Here is a 22,845-nt window from a genome sequence, read left to right as displayed (position 1 = left end):
AAAAGTTTATTTCTCCTTTACATATTTTTGTGGTTGTTGCTATTTATTATCTCTGCAAGGACACTACCTCCACCAAAAGTCTGGATTTGATTGTGAGAAACTACCCAGAACAAAGACATAAATTTTGATTTCCAGTTCAAACTTTAGAAATTAGGAGGTAGCTTCAATCTCTCCAAGAGCAAAGACCATCTAAAATTCTTAGAATGGCACCCACACTTTCACCTCTCTTCACAGCTTATCAAGTCTTCTATCGAGTAGTCAGAGGTTTGGGTCTGAACGGCATCTTTACAGCCACCCCTCTGGTGAGGGTTTATTCTCTTGACTGGAAACTTGTCCCTGGAGCAATGGTATTCTTTCATACTTGCTAACTGTATTTGTTTCTGAAGGTTTCCCTGACAAATTACCACAAACTGGGTGGCTCAAAACAACAGAAATTGATTCTCTCTTAGTTCTGGAGGCTAGCAGGCTGAGATCAATGTGTCAGCATGGCCACACTCCCCCGAGACTCTGGGTGAAATCCTCCTTTGACTCTGCCTAGCTTCTGGTGGTAGCCACCAAACCTCGGCGTTCCTTGAGTTAAATAAAGCTGCATCATCGGATCTCTGCCTCTGTCATCAGGTGGCACTCTCTTGTCCTCTTAAAAGGATACCAATCATATTGGATGAAGGGCCTACCCCACTCCACTAAGACCTCATCCTAACTTGATTACATGATCAACAACCTTATTTCCAAATAGGGTCACATTTTCTGGGCGCCTGGGTGGCTCAGTTGGTTAAGTGACTGCCTTCGGCTCAGGTCATGATCCTGGAGTCCCGGGATCGAGTCCCGCATCGGGGTCCCCGCTCGGCAGGGAGTCGGCTCCTCCCTCTGACCTTCCTCCCTCTCGTGCTCTCTCTCTACCATTCTCTCTCTCTCTCAATAAATAAATAAAAATCTTAAAAAAAAAAGAAATGACATTTTCTACTTAGAATAGCCTTGGGACTCTAGATAGACCAAAAGTTCAACTCTTATTATCATGTCCAGTCATGCTTCTTCAGAAATCAGGCTGAACATTCATTCAGAGGTTCCACCTAAGCCAGGAGCTCTGAAGAAGCTCTTCTCAGCCTCACTGGGCAGGACTGTGTGCCTCCTTGAAGTCATCAAGACTGCCAGCTCACACAATGTAGGGAGCACCATCTAAAAACAGGCCTCCAACCCTCTAAATTATTCACAGCCTTAGTTCGGAACTTCCTCCCCTAGCCCATTCTTTCCCACTTCCTTCTGATTCTTTCAGCTTCTGTTCTCATGGCTCCTCTCAACGATGATGGTCATACTTGTTCTTTGGACTTGATGCTCAGCACCATTTCTCTGGCTTTGACCAATATTAACCCCCCTGGGCCCCAAATTTAACTTACCAAAGACCATATTGTCACCATGCATTGTGTGCCAAGACTCTACAATGTCCATCTGTATGTGGGCACAGTCATCCTCAGGCAGTGCTCCCATTGGACCATACCACCTTTGTGAACCAGAACCAAACATCAAGCCAAGACTGCTACGGTTCTGGGCCATCCCCTCGTGTTGTCGTGAAAAAAAAAAATTGGCCTTTTTTGAACTAGGCAGCACCATCCTTCTGTCACTGGGAACACATTTCTGCACTTATTGTTACAACTGAAAGTATACTTTTGAAATAAAGACGTATTTGCCCACGGAATTCTGCAGGTTTTTCATAGTTATGAAGGAATGTCTTAGCATGTAGAAATGTCCTTCAGAAGCAGTCTTCTGCCCTCATGCCTGTCCTGGGACAACCCAGGAAAGATCCCCAGTAACCTCCTAATGATGGCATTCAATTGTTTTTTTTTTTTTAAACCTTCCCTCCTCTTGAGTACACAGTGCCTTTTGACACTACTGACCACTCTCCATTTCTCAAGAATCTGCTCTCTTGACTAAGAGATGTAAGCTCTGCTGTTTTCTCCAACTTCAATGATCACTCCTTCCCAGTCCGCTTTGCTCTCTCCTCTTCCTCTGACCAGGCTCTCTCCTTGGCTTTGTCCTCGAGCTACACCATCTGTGGGTGATCCCAGTTCTTAGCATGGCTCCGGTATTATGTTAATGATTACCAAATCTCTATCTCCTGCCTCAGCTTCTTTCCTGAGCTTCAGACCTGTGTTTCCAATTACGGACTGGACACCTCTATTAGGATAATCTACAGGCACCCCCAAATCAACATGTCCAAACACACCTCACTGACTGCCACTACTGCCCACCCCAATGAAGGTAGTAACACTTAGCAATGAAGACAGGCTCGGTCCCCTCTTCCACCCCTCACAGCTAATCTACAGGTTCTGCTTCTCTTAATTGATCCTTTCTCTTTGGACTCAGTACCTTTACCCAGTTTCAGCCTTTATTATACTTTGTCTGGACTATTTTAATAGCTTCTCGCATGGTTCGTCTCTCACTCCGAACCATTCTGCACCTGCCATTCAGAGTGACAATGTCACAGCATGAACCTCTGCAGCTGTTCTTCTTTACCTACAGGATGAAGTTCAGTTTCCTTAGTGAGGCACTCAAGAGGTGGCCTTTTGCCCTTTGAACCTCATCTTTTGGTTTCTATACCTCCTCCCCAAAGCTTCCGTCACACCAAGCTACTCATAGAATCCCAGTGTGTATTATTTTCTATGCCTTCGCTTAAACTTCTCTCTCCGCCTGGAAGGTTCCCCCTTCTCCATCCCTGGCTACTTAGAAAAAGCGCAGGGCCAGACCCGCTGTCCAAAGAGGAGATATGAAAGGTGACCTTTGTGAGAGCTGAGCCCCGCGGGAAGTTCCAGCAGACACTCTGTTGGGCAATTGCTCCCTTTGCCTCTGGGCCCTGGAGCCCTACCAGAGGCTGCAGAGCAAAGACAGCTTCTGTGGTGGACGCTTCCGGATGTGTGTCAGTTCCGGGTGAGGCTTGGAGGCTGCCAACTTCTCAGGCTGGATCTCCTGTTGGCAGACTGACAGTTTCTCTCTGCCCTAGGTGCCAGCACTGTGAAGGTTTCTGCCAGGGCCTTCCAGTTTTCCACAGTTCCACGCACAGCGAGGCCTACCTTTGTCTTAGGGTCTGACTCAAGAGCAGATGGGCCAATTGGACTGTTATCCCCATTGGCTCCTGGGCTGCCTTGTGGCTTGCTCACAGTGTCTAATCTGCCAGGGGTTCTTTCTCTAAATAACTTATAAGCTGGTCTCCATCTTTCTCCTCTCTCTCTCTCTCTCTCTCAGCATTTATTCAACCAACCAATATTTATTGTCTGTGAAGTATACACCAGGCACTCTACTAGATACCAAGAACACAGCAATGTACAAAACACACACACACACACACACACACACACACACACACACTCACTGCCTTTGAGCGGACCGTCAGTGTGGGAGACTGACATTAAATACAAAGACTTACAAAGATTTCCTTACTACTGTTTGAGAAGGAAAGTACGCTGAAGGGAGAGTACAGGTTCCATGAAGGAACCGGACCTTTGTCAGCCTGGTTTGTTGTGAAGAAATGAAATGCCGCAAATGATACAAAGCAATTGCTTTTCTCTTGAAGTTTTAAGTTTTCATCCTCTATTTGTATGAGGTTTGGATACATAAAAGCTATTAACCCCCTGCCTATCATGTCAGTTCCAATCATTTTCCAAGTTCCTAAAATCTAGTTAAATCTAAAAGCCTGAGACATTTGATTATTACAGGCCAGTTATGTAGATGGCCCCCATTTGAGTTTGTCTAATGTTTCCTCATTATTAGACTCTGTTTATGCATTTTTGGCACAATTATCATAGAAGGGGACACATGATTTCAATGTATTCTCTTACTGGTCATGTTCACTTCGATCACTTGGTTGAGGTGGTTTCTGCCAGTGTTCTTCACTGTGAAGTTCCTCCTTTTCCCTTTGTATTACTATCTTGTGGACCCCCACCTCCCCCTGCATGGACTCCAACACCCCACACCAGGAAAGGACGGCCTCCTCACGCCATTTTGGCTCCAACACCCCACGCCCAGCCTTCCCGGCACGTGGATGCCCGCTCTTACCTTGCTCTGGCTTTGACACTGAGTTTTCCCCTTCATGGAGGTCCTTGTCACCCACTTCCTTCCCACAGCCTACAGCAGGTGCCCGCCTCACCGATAGCCACTCTCCGTCTGGGCCCGGACATCTCCTGCCGGGTCTTTCCCCTGCCTGGACACCCTGCCCACACTGCTCAGGCCGACACTCTGCACCTGCTTGGCATCTGACTGCACAAACGCTGGGGCCTCTTCAGGGACACCCTTCTCACTGCGCTCCGGCTCCGACTTCTCACTCCAGGCTGCCTCTCTACGCACCTTGCTCCATCCTTTTTAAAGGCATGGGGACTGAACTGCTCAGGAAGGGAGGGAAAAGGGAGGAAAGAGAAGAAGCAGAGTTCTACCCACTTAAAAACTCTTCCCACTCTGTTAGTTCCAGAGCCTAAAGCCACTGTCACCTCTCACCAAGATTCCCTAGATTACTTCAAAAGCCTCCACCTTTTTAAAGGGTTGACTGAAATGTCATCTCTTCGTGAAGCGTTTTCTTACCAATTCATCCGACTACAAGTGATCTTTCCCTTTACTTAGAACCTTCTGCACCCCTACAACACTTTCATTCATTCAAGAAAATCATTTACTGAGCCCTAACCCTGGTGCTGGATGCTGAAGATACTGTGACAGGTGAGACCTCTGCTTCATGGAGCTTCCCGTGTAGTTAGGAAAACAGGCAAGCAAACAGGGACTAAGTGCTGGGTGCTCTGATGACAGAACTGCCGTCAGTAGGGCATGAAGGGGGGCGGGGAATGAGGAGAAAGAGTTAGGTGTGGCCAGACCACACAGGGCCTTTTCAGCTACTCATCCACCACACACCGATGTAGCATTTCCTACGCGCAGCCACGGTCCTAGACCCTGGGAATACAGTTATATGAAACAGAAAACTCATGTAGTTTATATTCTGGTGAGGGGAGACAGCTGATGAACAAAGTCAATAGGTGAATTGTATAGGATATCGCTTGGTTTTAAGTACCATGGAGGAAAATAAAGCAGGAGAGGGGATAGAGAGCGCGAGTGCGGGGCCAGGGAAATTAGCAGGTGGGGGGTGGTTACAATTTAAGTAGGGTGAGCAGAAAAGGCCTCACTGATAAGACGGTATTTTGTTTCTTTTATTTGAAGTAAGTGCAGGAATAGGCCATGCCCATATGGTATGCAAGCATTTCAACCAGAGGGAAGCGCAAGCATAAAAGCCACGAGGCAGAAGTGAGACAGAACAAGGCTACCATGCTGGAACAGAGAAAGGAGGGGCAGTGGGGAGTTAGGACAGAAGCTCAGAGGGAGCCAGCACCCTTAAGGCTTAGTAGGCCCACATAAAGGCACTGGATTTGATTCTGTTCTGGAGAGAAGAGAAAGTCGTTGGAGAGTTTTGAGAAGAGTGGCAAAGTCTGGCTTATGTTTGAGAAGAACCAGAAGAGCAGCTGTGTTGAGAACTGACCAAAGACGTGGAGGGCAAGGGTGGAGGCAGGGAGGCTGGTTAGAAATCTATTGCAGTAATCCAGGTGAGAGGTGATGGTAGCTTTCTGCTCTGGAGGTCATCGAGAAAGTGGTTTGGAGAAAAAGCCAGGACTTACTGATAGATTGTATGGGGTGAGGTGGGGGGTCAGGTGCTGGATATGGAGTGAGAGGATTCAAGGGTATCTGTAGGTCACTTCAGGGAGCTAGGACTGTATCATGAAGAGGATGAGGATGCCCCAAAGAAATTTAAACAGGAAAGTGATATGTGCTTTACATTTTAAAATGATCCCTCTAGACATTGGGTGGAAGATGGATCAGGGAAGGTCCATTTTGAATGCAGGCAGGTCAGTTGGGGGCTCTTCCAACAGTCTGGGCAATGAAACTGTCCTGGGCTAGAACGATAGCCAGGGAGATGAAGAGAAACAGAAGGGTGTAGAACACATGACGGGGGGCGGAAATTGATGGCATTAGCTGGTGGAATGGACGTGAGAGGGAAAGAGAAGAATGAAGAATGATTGCCTTCAGCAACTGGGTGGTGCCAATAACCGAGCCAGGAAAGATCAGGAGAGACACAGTTTGGGGTGGAAGGAAATTGAGACTTGTGTTCTACCAAGGATACATTTGGAGTTCTGTTAGATATCCACATGGAGATGTTAAGTAGGCAACCGGACATACCTCTTGCGAGCTCAGACAAGAGAGCTCCAGCTCTGAAATTTCTCACTGGGAGACCGCCCCCCCTTCCTAATCACACTCTCCCATCCCTTTGCCTGTGTCGGAATCAACTTGCTTTTCAATTTTATCAAGACCTCAATTCTCGTCCTCCATCTTCATTCCCCAAGTCTGGCAGCCACCTGCTAACTTCCTGATTTTTCTCTCTGGTGCAAACTTAACGATCTGCTTTGTCAAACATCCCAGTTGAAATCTGCTCCACTTTGTAATTGTGGTCATATCTGTCTTGCTAACCCTCAGTCCTGGACAAACACGGACATGTCGTTTTTCCTTTTCTGTTCCTATTCCCTCTATGGGTTCATAACCTGGGGTCCAAAGATGGGCTTCAAGAATCCTTTGACCTGTATCAAAATTTTCCATGTATGTATATAAGTGCATTTATCTGGATAGACAGCCCATTGTGTTTACATTTCTGAAAGGATTCAGGACCTTAAAAAAGTTTGGGAATGATTGTATTAAATGATACTGGCAAATATTAAAAACAAACAACAGTAACTAGTCTAATAATAATAATCCATGTTATGGGAGCTCGGTTGGTCCCTTAATGTCACTTGGTGATGCTTTTTACTCTTTACTCCTGTTAAAAGTTCAGGGGTAGGAGAAGTTTGAGGGTAAAAGTACTCACAAAATTAAATTGGGGGTTGATTCTTTCATTTACAGACACTTCTCTAGGCATATTAGATGTTCATTGAGGCAGGGTAGAACAGAAGGAGCATAGAGTCAGGGGCCCAAGGTCTAGGTCCATCTCTGCCTAAAAACGAGTGGTGTGTCTTTGGGTAAATCACCTACCCATCTCTAAGCCTCAGTTTGTTCATCTGTAAATAGAGTTCATAATCTCTCTCTCTCCACGTTTTTTTAAGGAGCAACATAGTAACCAACATACGTAAATGCATTTTGTACACATCTAAACTCCAAACCACATGTTGAAAAATGAGAAATGGCTGGATTTTCAAAAGTTTGGCGTTTCCTCCTTTGAAACAAATCGAGAGGGAGGGTCACCAGAGCAAACGCCTGGAAGCAATATGAAGTGGACAGAGAATTCATAATTAGCCATTGATTCAGTGTGTTTTGCTGTAAACATACTCCTGGAAATATTTTGAAAATCTTCTGCTGTAAATCTCCAGGCGCTGAGCTGAGCCAAGCAGGGAGGGGTTCTCCCTGGGTGGAATGATGAAATCCAGGATGTGTCTTTTTGGCCCCCCTCCCCCATTTCCACCCCCGCACCCCCCCCCCCCCCCCCCCCCGCCCAGGGTCCCCTGCTGGCGGTCAGAAAGTACCTTACTCTGCAGGTACGCGGGAATGTGGAACAGCCCGAGGGCAGAAAGGGGCTGAGAGAAGACAAGCAATCATTCCTGCCAATTTCCCCTCCCTTTGCCTCTTGCCAAAAAGAAGTCATGTCTCCACCTGGCTCTCTCCCTCCCTGTCAACTTCCTTTCTACCAGGGAGCTTTACAGTTTCTTAAGAACTCTTTGAAGACCCATAATTTCCCCCAGACAGCGGTGAAGGAATGTTTCACGGTGTCATTCTAGGCGCCCCAACAAGCAGTGGAAGGAATAGTATCTCGGCACATTGAAAAGCCAGCCCCATATTTGCTTGCCCATCTTCCTGCTCTGAAGATCAGCCTTGGTGACAGAAAAGAGAGCTGTGAGTATTGAAAGTTCTAGTCAAAACTTTTTTCAGAATCGTGAGTCACTGGGGTGGTTGGCTTAGCTAAAGAATAAATGTTGAAGCATTGGCTTCTTGTTGAATCCTTGGGGTTAATAATTCCTCAAAAATAGGTAATCCTAAGTGGTCCATATATCAACCATCATTGAGATTGTGGGGTCGTATAGTGGCGCTCAATGCAGGGTGCGTGCCGGAATCTACTGAGGGAGGTGATTATTGGAATCAACTAGGACCCAACCCCAGAGAGTATGATTCATTTGGTCAGAGGGTGAAGGATGGGTGGGGTGGCAGGGTATTAATATATTTTTAAAAACTTCCCAGGTAAAACAGTTTAGCAGTTCCTTAAATGATCAAGTATAGAGTTACCATATGACCCAGCAATTCCACTCTTAGACACATGCCCAAGAGAAGTGAAAACAAATATCCACACAAACACTTGTACATGAATGGTTTATAGCAGCATTATTCATAATAGCTAAAAGATGGAAACAACCTAAATGTTTATCAATGGATGAAGAGATAGGCAAACTGGGGTATATTCATACAATGAAATATGATTTGGCCATAAAAAATGGAATGAAGGACCGACACATGCTACAATTTGGATGAACCTTGAAAACATTAGGCTAAGTGAAAGGAGCCAGTCACAAAAGTCCAAATATTATATGATTCCTTTCATAGGGAAGACTAGAATAGGAAAATCTATAAAGACAGCAGGTAGATTAGTGGTTGCTTAGGGATGAAGGTGGAGGATGGGGGAATAGGAGGGTGACAGCTAATGGGTATGGGATTTCTTTAAAATTTTTTTATTATGAGGAAGTGTAATTGACATAGAATGTTATATTAGTTTCAGGTGTACAACTTAGTGATGCGACAATTCTATACACTGCTCGATGCTCACTGTAGTCACCGTCGGTCACCATACAACAATTGTTACAATATTATTGACTATATTCCCTATGTTGTACTTTTCATCTCTGTGACTTATTTATTTTATTTTTTTATTTTAAAGATTTTATTTATTTATTTGACAGAGAGAGACACAGCGAGAGAGGGAACCCAAGCAGGGGGAGTGGGAGAGGGAGAAGCAGGCTTCCTGCTGAGCAGGGAGCCCGATGCGGGGCTCGATCCCAGGACCCTGGGACCATGACCCGAGCCGAAGGGCAGACGCTTAACGACTGAGCCACCCAGGCGCCCTGTGACTTATTTATTTTATAATTGGGAGTTTGTGCCTCTTAATCCCCTTCATCGATTTCACCCATCCTCCCAACCACCTCCTCTCTGGCAACCACTAGTATGCTCTCTGCGTTCAAGAATCTGTTTGGTTTTTGTGTATTTGTTCACTCATCTTGTTTTTTAGATGCCACACATAAGTGAAACCATATAGTATTTGTCTTTACTTGATTTATTTCACTTAGCATAATGCCCTCTAGGTCCATCCATGTTGCTGCAAAAAGCAAGAGCTCATTCTTTTTCATGGATGAGTAACATTCCAGTGTGTGTGTGTGTGTGTGTGTGTGTGTGTGTGTGTGTACACCACACCTTTTTACGCATTCATGTATTGATGGACACCTGGGGTGCTTCCATATCTTGGCTATTGTAAGTAATGCTGCTTATAAACATAGGGGTGCACATATCTTTTTGAATTAGTGTTTTTGTTTTCTTTGGGTAAATATCCAATAGTGGAATTACTGCATCATGTGGAATTTCTATTTTTAATTTTTTGAGGAACTTCCATACTGTTTTCCACAATAGTTGCACCAATTTCCATTCTCAGCAACAGTGCACGAGGGTTCCCTGTTCTCTACATCTTCGCCAAACCTTGCTGTTCCTTGTATGTTTGATACTAGCCATTCTGACTGGTGTGAGGTGATATCTCGCGGTTTGGATTTGCATTTCCCCGATGATGAGTGATGTCGAGCATCTTTTCATGCGTCTGTTGGCCATCTGGATGTCTTCTTTGGAAAAATGCCAATTCAGGTCCTTGGCCCGTTTTTTAAAAATGAAATTGGTTTTTTTTTTCATGTTCTTGGTATATTTTGGATTTTAATCTTTTATTAGATATATCATTTGCAAATTTCTTTTCCCATTCACTTGATTGTGTTTTTGTTTTGTTGGTGGTTTCCTTTGCTGTGCAGAAGCTTTTTACTTCGGTGTGATCCCAATACTTTTGTTTCCCTTTCCTGGAGAAGGCATATCCATAAATATGTTGGCCAATGACCAAGAGATGACTGCCTATGTTTTCTTGCAGGAGTTTTATGGCTTTAGGTGTCACATTGAGGTCCTTCATCCATTTGAGTTTAATTTTGTGTGTGGTGTAAGATAGTGATCCAGTTTCATTCTTTTGCATGCAGCTGTCCAGTCTTTCCAGAACTGCTTATTAAAGAGACTGTGTTTTCTCCATTGTATATTCTTGCATCCTTTGTCGTAGATTAATTGACCATACAGGCGTGAGTTTATTTCTGGGTATGGGATTTCTTTTTGAGGTGATGAAAATGTTCTAAAATTGACTGTGGTGATGGTTGCACATATCTGTGGATAGATTAAAGTCAATGCAATGGGTGAATTGTATGTGTGAATTACATCTCAATAAAGCTGTTTATTTTTATTTTTTTAAAGATTTTATTTATTCATTTTAGAGAGAGAGAGAGAGCATGCAAGCAGAGGGAGGGGTAGAGGGGAGGGAGAGAGAATCCCAAGCTCCTTTCTGAGCTCCCTTCTGAGCATGGAACCTGACTCGGGGCTCGAACTCACGACCCTGAGATCATGACCTGAGCTGAAACCAAGAGTCAGATGCTCAACCGACTGAGCCACCCAGGCAGCCCACACCAAAGCCATTTAAAAGACAGAGCGAGAGAAAAGATCCTCCCCAGGTGATTTTAATGTGCAGCTGAGGCTGAGAACCGCTGATGTGGTTGAAAGAACAGGCACTTGAAGTTAGACAGACTGGAACAAAACGACCGTGTCATTAAGTGACCCAGCTGTGGCTCTCTCTGAGCCTCATTTTCCTCATCTGGAGAATGAAGATAATCATTTCTGTCCCATAGGCTTGGAAAAGAAGATTTAGTGTGGAAGACAAATGAAAGGATGTGTGGACCCCGCCGCTTAGCAAGCCGGCGCTCCATTAAAGGAAGCTATTGCCAGCATCGTTTCTCTTTTCTGCCTGAAGGCTCAGAAGGCCAGCACTAGAAATATCAGCTCTCACGGCGCAGGCTGGGTGAGGGAGATTTGGAGAGTGGAGGGGACCAAGCCAAATGCATTATCTGAACGTAGGCTCAATAAATGTCCTCTGTGCTGGTAATCGTTTTTTTGGCCCCATCACAAAGCCCCCATTCTTCCCATGAGTAAGACTGCAGCGTCATTGTTCCCGAAGATGTGTTGCTTCTTTTTTGCCTTTGAAGCTCATAGAAGACCAAACACAGGCCCGCAGTGGGATCTACTGGTATTCACTTGCCTTTCACAATGTATTTGCCATCAAACTGTGTCACATCTCCGGCTGGGAGGTGCCTCTCCGATGCACTCGCATCCATCGCCAGGGGCGCTCCCCGAGAGCAGGCGTCTAACACCTCTTGCATAATGATTGCAACAGCCTCCGTAACCACCTCCACCCCTTTGACCTCCCGCTCCCCCACGTCACAGCCAGAGTGATCTTTGTAACGTGCCCTTCTGATGGAATCTGGTTTGTTTAAAGAACTTTCAGTGGTTTAAAACCTTCCAACAGTTTCCTATCATTCTACAATCCAACTTCTGTCTAACCCTGCAGCCTTATCTCTTGCTACCTGCCGCCTTCTGAATCCCCCCCCCGTTTTTTTTTAAGATTTTATTTGTTTAGAGAGAGAATAAGAGGGTGCACGGGGGAAAGGGGCAGAGGGAGAAGGAGAGAGAATCCCAAGCAGACTCCGCACTGAGCACAGAGCCCAACGCGGGGCTCGATCCCAGGATTCCGAGATCACGACCTGAGTCGCTATCAGGAGTCGGGCGCTTAACCAACTGAGCCACCCAGGCACTCTGTAAATCTCTTTTACAATTGTCCAAGCCCCGGACCTCTGCGAACATTCCCGCCTTCTCCTGGAAGTTCCCGCCTCTGGCCTTGTATGTCCAAATGCCCTGGGGGCTTCAAGGCGCAGTTTAAATGATACCTCCTTCAGGACCTCTCCCCCAACTCAGTCCAAGGACGGGGCTATCTGGCTTTTTAGAACCATCATTCTACATCATTTCCGTCTGCGCCTGGCCAGGTTCTTCTTCAATGTACCGTCATGTCTAGGCGGCATCTCTCTACCTCACTACCTCAGCTGTCAGATTGTGGAGCTTTAACCATAAATTGCAAACTGAGACACAAATGAGAGGGGAGGAGGACCCGGGCAACCGCTGACCATGCTTGGATAGGATGGCTGCGCCTGGGGGGCGTGGTAATGAGCCTAGACGTGGAAGCTCCGTGGATTACTGAAATGATTAGACTCATCCCTGCTAGGTGGGCCTGGGTGTGAATTTTCCCCAGGGGAGTGAAGTCAAAAGGAGAGGAGCTGTCCCTGGCTCGAAGAATGGCATCAAGATTCTCACCAGCTCCAACTAGACGTTTGCTAGAAAGGTGTGCTGGGTGTGGATGTATGTGACCGTGGGCACAAGTGCTTATTTTCTACCGGTAGGAGTGTGAGTATAAGTGTGTGAATGTGTAGATCTGCATGAATACACATGCACGCACCTGAGTATGATTGTGAATATATTAAACGTGGTTATATGTGTGTGTGTATAGTTGGGGGATGGGGAGGGTCTTAGCTCGAGCTCAAGCTGTGTTCACACAAGCCTGGGCATGGCTGCAAAGCTGGTGGGGCGAGCCTGTCAGAAATGTCTTGGTACTGAAGGACTAAGGAGCCTCTTGGGAGAGAATTCATTCTAGGGAAAGAAAGAGTCGGGTCTACAAAATTGCCCCGGTGCGAAAGCTTTAGTTACGGGAGGGGAGGGACAAATCACAGTAGAGCACGTTGATTGTCACTTGAATTTGTCTCTAGGCCGACCTCCGGGGATTCGACGTCTGAGCCTTAGGGGAATGCGAGAAGGTGTAGTCAATGAAAATGCAAAGTGCTGTTTTACAATAACATTTTGTTATTAGGGCACAAGTATGATTGCTTTGGGATTTCAGTAATTCACTTATGTATTCAGTCAACGAGTATTTATCTAATACCTGCTCTGTGACAGATAGTGTGCTGAGTGTTGGGGCGATAGCAGTGAATAAAGCAGACAGAACCCACATTCAAGTGTAGCCTGAAAAGGAGAGAGTCATTTTCTACCAAATCATACCAAACAGCATACACTTAGACAATTACAGGCAGAGTTGCAGCCAGTCTATAGTGTATCTTTGTCTGAATTAGAAAACGGGGTCTGCTCTAGGCAGTCCTAAAGCTTGCCCTCCCTGAGCAGGTGAATTCGAAAGAGGTGTCCACCCCCTTTCCCTGGGACAGATTCAACAACACAGGCATACTGTGTGGCAAGGGAACACAGGTTGGATTTCAGACGCCTCCTTGGTGTCTCAGCTAGGCATCTCTCGTGCAGAGTGCAACATGTACAACTCTCCATGGTGGCCTTGCTGTAAGGCTCCAAGGTGTCAACAGTTGCTCTGGACTCAAGATAGTGGTACCTGGCACTAATTTTGATGGTATCTAAGAAAAACTACTACCAGGAGAAATGATCACCCCATGGAAGTAGCAGCTGTCCCCAGTGTGAGCTGTGGAAGCCAGTGGAGGCAGCTGGTACCAGTGGATGTGGTACAGTACTTTCCAAGAGCAGTATTATACAGCATAAGTGTCATCTCGGTAAAGAAAATATAGTGATGCTTAGATCACACGAGAGCACCCAGAGGATATAAGCTGGAGCAGAAGAATAGGAAAAAGAAAACACAAAAGCCACGTGGAAACTGACAGTACTTATTCATGAGCACATATACGATTCTCCCTGAAGACATCTCAAAAAAAATGTATGGTAGTAGGAGCCCTTCAAGGGACTGAAAGAGGAGGCAAGAGCTAGGAGAATGTGCGTGTGCGTGTGCGTGTGTGTGTGTGTGTGTGTGTGTGTGTGTTCAAGTGCACATGTCCACACACAGACCGGGAGCTCGTCTCTACATCTCATAAAAAACATAGAGCTCAAGATGTGTAGCCATAGCTTTCCTGCCTCTCCAAGAGGCGGAGTGTTTTTCCCTTCAGTAAAAGAAAATCCATTTGTTTAGCTAGGCAGAATGGGTTTTCTTCAATATCGGTTGGACCATTGAATTTTAGTCCACAAAACTCAAAGTGCTATTGACAGCAACATAAGGGTACCTTTATGTCTAGTCTTGGGGTTTTTCTTAGATTTAAGTGAGTTCTTTGTATAAGAAGAGTGTCAGTCATTTAAAGAATTGCTGTATATTCACAGTGTACCCTAATGTGCTGCTTTTTAAAGAACTTTTTTCTGATTATCAAAGATATATCTTAGCCTAAAGAATATATAAATTTCAAAAATTCATAAAATTCAACAATTCATCAATAAAAATTAGCCACAACCCTACCATATATATGTATCGTTAATTTAATATCCATTAAAGGTTTGATATGTTTCCATATATATATGTCTATGTCTCTCTCTATATACAAAAATTGATATATTTTAGGATTATGGTGTTATATACAATTTGATGGTCTGATTTTATCACTTATTTTTATATCAAGAACATTTCCTCATGTCATTATATATTCTATAAAAATATATTTATTAATAAATGACTGCATAGTATTTTATTTTATGGATGTACTATAAAGGTTTTTTTGCCATCATAAATAACATTTCAATAAACATCTTTTTTTTAAAAGATCTTATTTATTTATTTGAGAGAGAGAGAGCAGAGTGAAAGAGAGAGCATGAGCAGGGTGGAAGGGCAGAGGGAGAGGAAGAATCAGGCTCCCTCTTCAAATATATATTTTTGTGTGTCTCTTTTCTTATATACTGTAATGTATTATTGCAAGTGGGATTATTTGGTCAAGCTTATGAATATTTAAAAGATTCTAAATACATATTACTAAACAGTCCTTTGAGATTGAGTTAATTTCCATGTATAGTCCTACCAGCATGGTGTGAGTGCTCCTTTCACCACATGCATTTTAACAATGAGGATTATCTCTTTATAAAGATCTTCATTAATTTCATTAATAAACATAATAAAATATATGGTTTTTTTTCAGATAATATGGCTGTCTAGGTATTTGGACAGATTCTGCAAGTAGAAAACAAAACTGCTGGATAAAGTAAAAAAATATATATATGTGTATATATATATACACACACACACACATATATATATATATCTTCTTAAAAGCATCAAAAAGCTAATAAGATAGTAAGGAATTATCAGGCCCAAATCTAAGTGAAGGCAGTAACCCAAAGAGGTAAGCCGAGCACCGAAGTGAAGGGTATTTGCCAAACAAGTCCAACTTGAGATTTGCTTTGTGTGTGCGTATGATTTCTCTAGACACAAGGACAGAATATAAGGCTTAGGTCTCTACCAAGATGGGGAGTCTAATAAGGAGTCCTTGCCCCTATAAATCTAGTCTCCCAAAGGGTTACATCCTCAGTGTAAAGGCGAACCATAAATACGGAAAATGTATGGAAAGTTGCTTTGTTGCCTATCAGGAACAGTGGAGGAGTGACCATCTCTGAGAAGTTGTGATCACAATTCAGTTCCCCATGGATTTAATGCCCCTAATTTACATTTCCTATGTAATAAACAAACACACAAAACAAAGGCAAGACATGAATGTAGCCCAATGTAGTCCCAGGCAAGAAGTGCCCCAAGGCATCTGGCAGAAATGAACACACATCCTCCCTGGGGAAATACATTCTGATCCAAGGCCACAGATAATTTCTAAGGACCATGAGCAGCTAAGAGCTGAAAATAACTACACACACCATGAAACAAGGCAGCACGAGTGAGAACCAACAGGCAAGAGGAATAGATCCATAAAAACTACAGAAATTGGGATGATCAGGTACAGGTTATAAAATAATTCCATTTAATATGTTTAACGAAATAAAATACAAATGCTAAAACATCTTTGTAGAACAAGAAGCTTAATTATTAAAAAGAGCTAGCAAATATGAAAAAGAACCAAACAGAACTTTTTGGAAATTTAAATAAGAATAATAATTGCAATTTTATTTTATTTTTATTTTATTTTTTTAAAGATTTTATTTATTTATTTGAGAGAGAGAATGAGAGAAAGAGAGTACACGGGAGGGGGGAAGGTCAGAGGGAGAAGCAGACTCCCTGCTGAGCAGGGAAGCCCGATGCGGGACTCAATCCCTGGACTCCAGGATCATGACCTGAGCCGAAGGCAGTCGCTTAACCAACTGAGCCACCCAGGTGCCCAATAATTGCAATTTTAAAAATCACTTTATGAGTTTAATGACAGATTAAAAACATATTATCTTTGTAGGAGAGACAGAGTGATCAGCTGACCTTTCAGTAGCAAAACGAGAGAAACCCAGAAGATTCTGGAATGACATCACCAATGTGGTAAGAGAAAATAACTGCTAACCTATAACTATATACTCAATGAAAATATCTTTGATTACATTGAGTAATGTTTAAGAATTGTCAAATCACTATGTTGTACAGCTGAAATGAATATCACATTTGTATGTTAACTATAATTCAATTAAAAAAAAGATTTTCCTTCTCCGGCGAGCTGATGAATAGTCTTCTTGTTTTGTTATTTTTTTTCTATCATTCTGTTCGGTTTTTCGTATTTCCTTTTTATATCTTTTTGGATTTTACATCAGTGTATGTTATGAGGTGAAGCCAAAATCATTAACTAATTACCCGGCAGCATTTGTCGCTTAATTTTTCAATTCCTCACATATTTTAAAATATTTTCGTGTAATATATTAAGCTATATGAACAAGGGACCTTTTTTGGGGCGTTGGTGTTTGTGTTTCACTGATCTGTGTATTCTCACAGCTATACTGAACTGATTTAAGGGCTGTAACTTTGTAGTATATTTTCATGAACGCTAATGTCGAATAATGTGAAACTCACAAGGAACAGCAAATTGGTTTCCAGAAGTACATTGACTGATTTGACCTGGTGGCCATGTGAATTCATTTTAATAGATCATCGAGGAGATAGGTTACAAGGTGATTAGCGCGCCTTCACAGAGTAGGGCAGAATCAGAAGAAAGAATTATATCCAATTTACCTGTTTGGGGCTGCCCAGAAGAACCTGAGATTTGGGGAAAAGAGAAATGGCCTTTCCTTCCACGTTCTAGCTTTCAGGATCTTGTTCAACGATGACAGGAACAGACCTGCTGTGATGAAGAGTGTCCATGACCCTGGAAGGGGTGAGAGTGCCGCTCGGGTGTGGAGGAAGGTCCTGAGGTCGCTACCGGCAGAACCCCAAGTGTAGGGAAGTCCTATTCGGTGAGTCAAAGAAGGTCTTTTAGGAGTAGTTGCCTCGTCTTGTCTATGGTATATTTCTACAATGTAAATCATTGGGTCTCCTAATGAGACACGTTTCAAGAACAATACACAATAGGATGAATTCCCGTGCTAGACAGTACAGATGCGTTCTATGGAATGACTGTCTTCCCCAGGGTGAGTAAGCTCCACATTTGATTTGGTAACACTGCTATGTATTATTTTCGAATAGCAAATAAACAAACATATCAGAACCCAAATTCTTTGCCAAAGGCAATGGATATATTTGTTTCTTAAGCCTCCATGGAAACCTTACTAGGAAGCCGAAGCCCTTCGCTCGGCTTACGGCGTGAAAGATACACAGGTGCTGATGTGCACGCCCACGTAAAAGATGGGAACATACCCATTCACTCCACCACAGACTTAGAAGCTTCTTGATTTGCGGGAGCGAGGTGGGGTGTTCACTCACAGAATTTGCAAGGGTTGCGGGGATCACGAAGCCAGATACTAGCTTCGCTTGACTCTGGCTGAAACCCCACTTGAGGCTGATGGAAGAAAACAAGTTCTTATCCTCCTATTTCAATCCCCACCTTCAGGCACTGAGCCAGATGCAGAGAGGACACGAAAGTTGACTTGGCTGACTCTTCTGTCTTGGGTGTGGATCTGGTATTGATGCGAGTTGGAGGCTGACATCACCCTGCTTAAATAGAAACAGTGGTTGGATCTGCTTTGAGGGTGTCACTCCAGGAATGGGCCCATGATGGAGACTTGTCCTTGGAGATAATCATGGAAATGGTCCCCAGTACCTCCCCACCTGTGTGTCCTTAGGCATGCGCCATTCCACATACCCCAGGCTGAAATCACACCCCCGCCCATCCCCAGCTACCCCCACAAGCACCCCCCGCCCTCCGACAATTCTCTTAGTATCGCCATCCGCCAAGCTGCGTTCGGTGCAACACGTCTTTACTGATCATCTGCTTTGTGAGAGCTACTGAGGTAACTAGGAAATGAGCCATAATCCCTTCCTTTTCCGAGCTTCTCTCCTAGAAAAGGGAGACAAGCAATTTCCACGCAGAGAGTAGGAGATCGGCAGAGAAGAGGAAAGAGTCTCAGACGGAAGGAAGAATGGGCAAATGTGATGGCGATAAGGAGCAGTCTGGAGAGCTCCGGTCTGGGGGAGAATCGGGATTGTTTGCAGGTGTAAAAGAAGGCTCTAGCTGCTTTATAAAGGAAGGATCCGAGTGGGTCAGGAGCGGAGCAGGGGAACCTATGTGCAAACTAGATTATTTATGACTATCCAGTTACTCAAGCTAGAAACTACTTAGTTTTTATTTCCCCCTTTTCATCATAACCAATAATCATATTAAGTCCTGTCAGTTCTGCCGCCAAAATTCAATCACTCAGAGTTTATTGAACCCCTGTATGCATCGAATGCTGTGCTTGGGGAAAAAGAATCCATTTCTCTCCTAACAGAAGCTAGAAGCTGATTGCCTTTCTGGGGAGACAGATATGTAAATAGATAATTTTGAAATAATTATCTTGATAATTGCTAAGTATTCACTGGGTGCTATCCAAGCTAGAGAGAGAGAGAGAGAGAGAGAGAGAGAGAGAAGGGGGGGAATCTCTGCCTGAGGGGAATGAGAAAGAATCAGGGATCCATGGAGATGAGGTATGAGCTATGTCTTAAAGGAGGAGGAAGAATTCCCTCGAGGAGGGAGGTGGGGGACTGGGGACTGCACATGGTGGAAATGGTCCCACAAAGGCCTGGAAAGGTGACTGAATAGGAACCAGTAGGAGGTTTGGGGTCAGGGGGACAGGGCCCGGGCTTAGGTTACGAAGGGAGGGACAGAAGAAGATGAGATCGGAGAGGTAGGCCAAATTGGTATGTGAAAGCCCTCCTGCAAGGGGGAGAGAGTTGAAGCACAGAAGGTGATCGGATCATTGTGGTGATTTTGGTTCATGTACCGGGCCACTTTATCACCACCATTTCATTCCCTCAGGTTCTGCCCCACGAAAGCTCTTGCTCTTTCTCACTTCTAGGACTGCAGGGGTCTCCCGACAGGTCTTCCCGCCCCAGGCAAATCCCCCGCCATTTATCTTCCACTTGGGGATCTTTCTAAGACCCCTCTGTGTTCCTGCCATCCTCCTGCTGCATCCTGCCCCTCGCTGCCAGGAAAAGTCCTCCCACTGTTGTCCGTGCGACGGGCTAGGCCTTCACATTCCAGCCTCGTCCCCCAAGCCTCCTGCCCACTCTGAGTCCAGAGGCCCCTTCGGCTCTCATTGCTGTCACAAGGTCCCCGGGCCTGCCAGGCACGTTCGGGGCTCCGCGCCTCTGCTCACCCTCCTCCCTCAGAGTCTACCTGAACTGCCCTTGCGGCAAATTTTCTCCTCGGTCTTCAAGAATCAACTCACGAGGCAAGTTCCTTTGACCTTCCCTTGACCCTTCCGGGGAGAACAAATCCCTTCACTTCTCTGGGCTCCCTGGCATCTGGTCCTGCTGCTATTACAGCAGATGTCACATTGTGTCGTGATGATTGCTTGCAAGGCTGTCTCCCGGGCCAGAGCGCGAGCTGCACCGGAGGTGAAGGCCACAGCCCGTTCCTTGGACAAACTCAGCCCTTGGGGCGGGGCCTGGGACACACATGGAAGGGCGGTTAAATGAAGTTAAATGAAGGAACCGATCTTGTCCCTTTTTTGTCTGGAATAGTTATCCTCACCAAGCGACTATTTACTGTCAAGGGGAAATCACTCTGTTTTGGGACAGATTTCCATTCCTAGGTCATCGCAACTATTCTTTTTAGCCAGCTGACGTGCCAAAGGCCTGTAGCGCAGACTCTTAGGTTAGAGAGCAAGGCTTCAATGTCCATGCACCTGCCATACACTAAACTGGCAGTGAAGCAGGGAGAAAGCCTCACGTCTGCCATTTAGGTCTTTTAAAAAGATTTATTTATTTATTTACTTATTTATTTATTTTGAGAGAGGGTGGGGGACAGAGTGAGCTAAAACAGGGGGGAGGGCAGACAGAGAGGGAGAAGCAGACTCCCCGCTGAGCAGGGAGCCCGATGTGGGGCTCGATCCCAGGGCCCTGGGATCATGACTGGAGCTGAAGGCAGATGCTCAACCGACTGAGCCACCCAGGCGCCCCCTCACATCTGCCATTTAATATCCACCCCTCCTATTTGCTTCTGTATATCTTGGGGCCCGAGTGAAAGACCAGAAATACTTGTAGGGATATCTTGGGGCATGGCATAATGTCTAAAGTTCAGCTGGGATTTTTCTAAGAATAGCCATATAGGTGTCCGCAAGAGGAACAGCAGGAAAGCAGAGACACTACATCTACTGGTGTCAGGGCTTCGTGGGGCTCCCTCTTCAACAGAGGAACAATGAACCTCCAAAGTCGGACTTACTGAAGGATCAGAACCCTCAGGGATCCTTCCATTTCTCAACTGTAGATATAATCCCTATTTCCAAGCCCCAACGAAAGTTTAGTGTGGGCTTAAGTCCCTCTCCTTCCCCTGGCACCCGCCCCCCGCCAAATTTTAAAGCTTATAGCAGCTGGTAGGAGCGTCAAACTACTAAGTCCCGGCATTCCCTGGGGCTTACAGCATGAAGTAAAAGTAGCCAGAGCCTCAGGAGCCAATTCCTGGAGGGCTTCCTGGGGCATCTTCGAGTCTCTGGTTACATGGCGGACTGCACAGGTCGCTGACATTGAAGCACATACAGGGAGCCGCTATTTTGAATATAACCTTATGTTGGTTTAAGGCCAACCTGACAACGTCTCCAGCTATTGGTGTCAAAGGATTTGGAGACCGAGTGTTGGAGTAGGGGGGAACCAGAGTAAAAGAAATCTTACTTCCATGAGTTTAATTACTCACCAAACTATCAAGATTCATAGAGAAGGGAGGGGGGAAAGGTAGGAGTTTAGTTTCCTGTGGCGGAAGTTGGTGCTTAGGGACACTGAGGAAATGGGGACCAGGGTAAAGGAAAGGCAGAGGGCATGGCTGTAGGGGTGCGCGTGGGGAATTACCTGAGGTTTTGCAGTGAGAATAGAAATTATGGCCTCATTAAAGGGGAAACCTTGGGGAGGTTTTTGCTTATACTCAGTATGAGCATTTCCCTCACTTGCCTAAGAATTTGGCTGGGTCAGCTTTGGAATCTACTGGGGAGAGGAAATTCAGGCATGGGCAGCAAATACTCTCTCTTGATTATACTCCTCTCACTAGAGTCTTGTAGGACTTAATCTTAGATTCAAGGCCCTTCAGTCCATATTTACTGCATGCCTGTATGGACCATCGCTCCATGGTACACGTTTCTCTTGGAAGTGAGTTTAGAAACAACTACTTCAATTGTAAACAAAAACAGAAAGCAAAACAAGCGAACAAAAACCCTTCGCGCTGTGGAGGATGAAGGAAAATAGGGGGAGAAAACACATTTCTCATGCTACCTAACTGCTATAAATGAAGAAGACCAGTAGGAGATGGCAAAGGCAGGGTTTTCTCAAGAGTGAACACCCAGGGCGCCTGGGTGGCTCAGTTGGTTAAGTGACTGCCTTTGGCTCAGGTCATGATCCTGGAGTCCCGGGATCGAGTCCCGCATTGGGCTCCCTGCTGAGCAGGGAGTCTGCTTCTCCCTCTGACCCTCCCCCCTCTCGTGTGCTCGCTCTTTCATTCTCTCTAATAAATAAAATCTTAAAAAAAAAAGTGAACACCCATCTGCCATACTGATTCTGAGACTATAATTTCACGAAATACTTACTGAGCACCTATAATGCACCAGAGGTAAGCACTGAGGATGAAGTGACTTAGGCAAAGCTCCATCTCGAAGATGCTCAGTCTGTAGAAGACTCATGAACTATAATACAGGGCAGGACCACTGTGTTTGGGAGTGGGATGGCCTGGGCCATAGAATGATGCCTGTAAGCACAGCAGCAGGTCTCTGCTGATAAAGGATGTGTCTGGGATCAGCTGCACTTCTGGGCCTCCATTCACACTCTAAGTTTAGATAGAGAAAGGGTACAGCTGAGCTCTGCAATGGATCCAGGATACAGCTGCTAAATCTAACTACAGTTCTTTTGGCATTGCTAACTGGGCTGGATTCTGCCTGTCGGCCAAAGGCTGCCAAATCCTGATTTAAGACATTGCTTTTCCAAAAGAAAAATAGCCATAATGAAAATAGCTTATGTCTTACATAAACTCTTAGCAGTTTAACAAACACATTACCTTTAAATAGGACCCACAGTATTTTGTTACATATGGACCGTCACAATGACTTCAGTTATTTCTTGCTGTGTCTTATCTTGTTTCTGTGAGCTCCAGAATTTTAATAGCACCCATTTGACTCTACCCAATGATAATTTTAAAACTTGCCCCAAAGAAAATTCCTCAACATTTTAATCATTTGACCTTGCCTTTATGATCTTAAGGCACAACTTTCCTGAGCCTTGGTTTCATCAACAACAAAATGGGGACAGTAAAATCCTAAACACCA

This window comes from Eumetopias jubatus, unplaced genomic scaffold (genome assembly GCF_037043125.1).
Source record: "Eumetopias jubatus isolate StellerSeaLion01/CBP00866 unplaced genomic scaffold, mEumJub1_p1.0 scaffold_11, whole genome shotgun sequence".
Classification (NCBI taxonomy): Eukaryota; Metazoa; Chordata; class Mammalia; order Carnivora; family Otariidae; genus Eumetopias; species Eumetopias jubatus.
Note: the sequence above shows the minus strand (reverse complement) of the source record.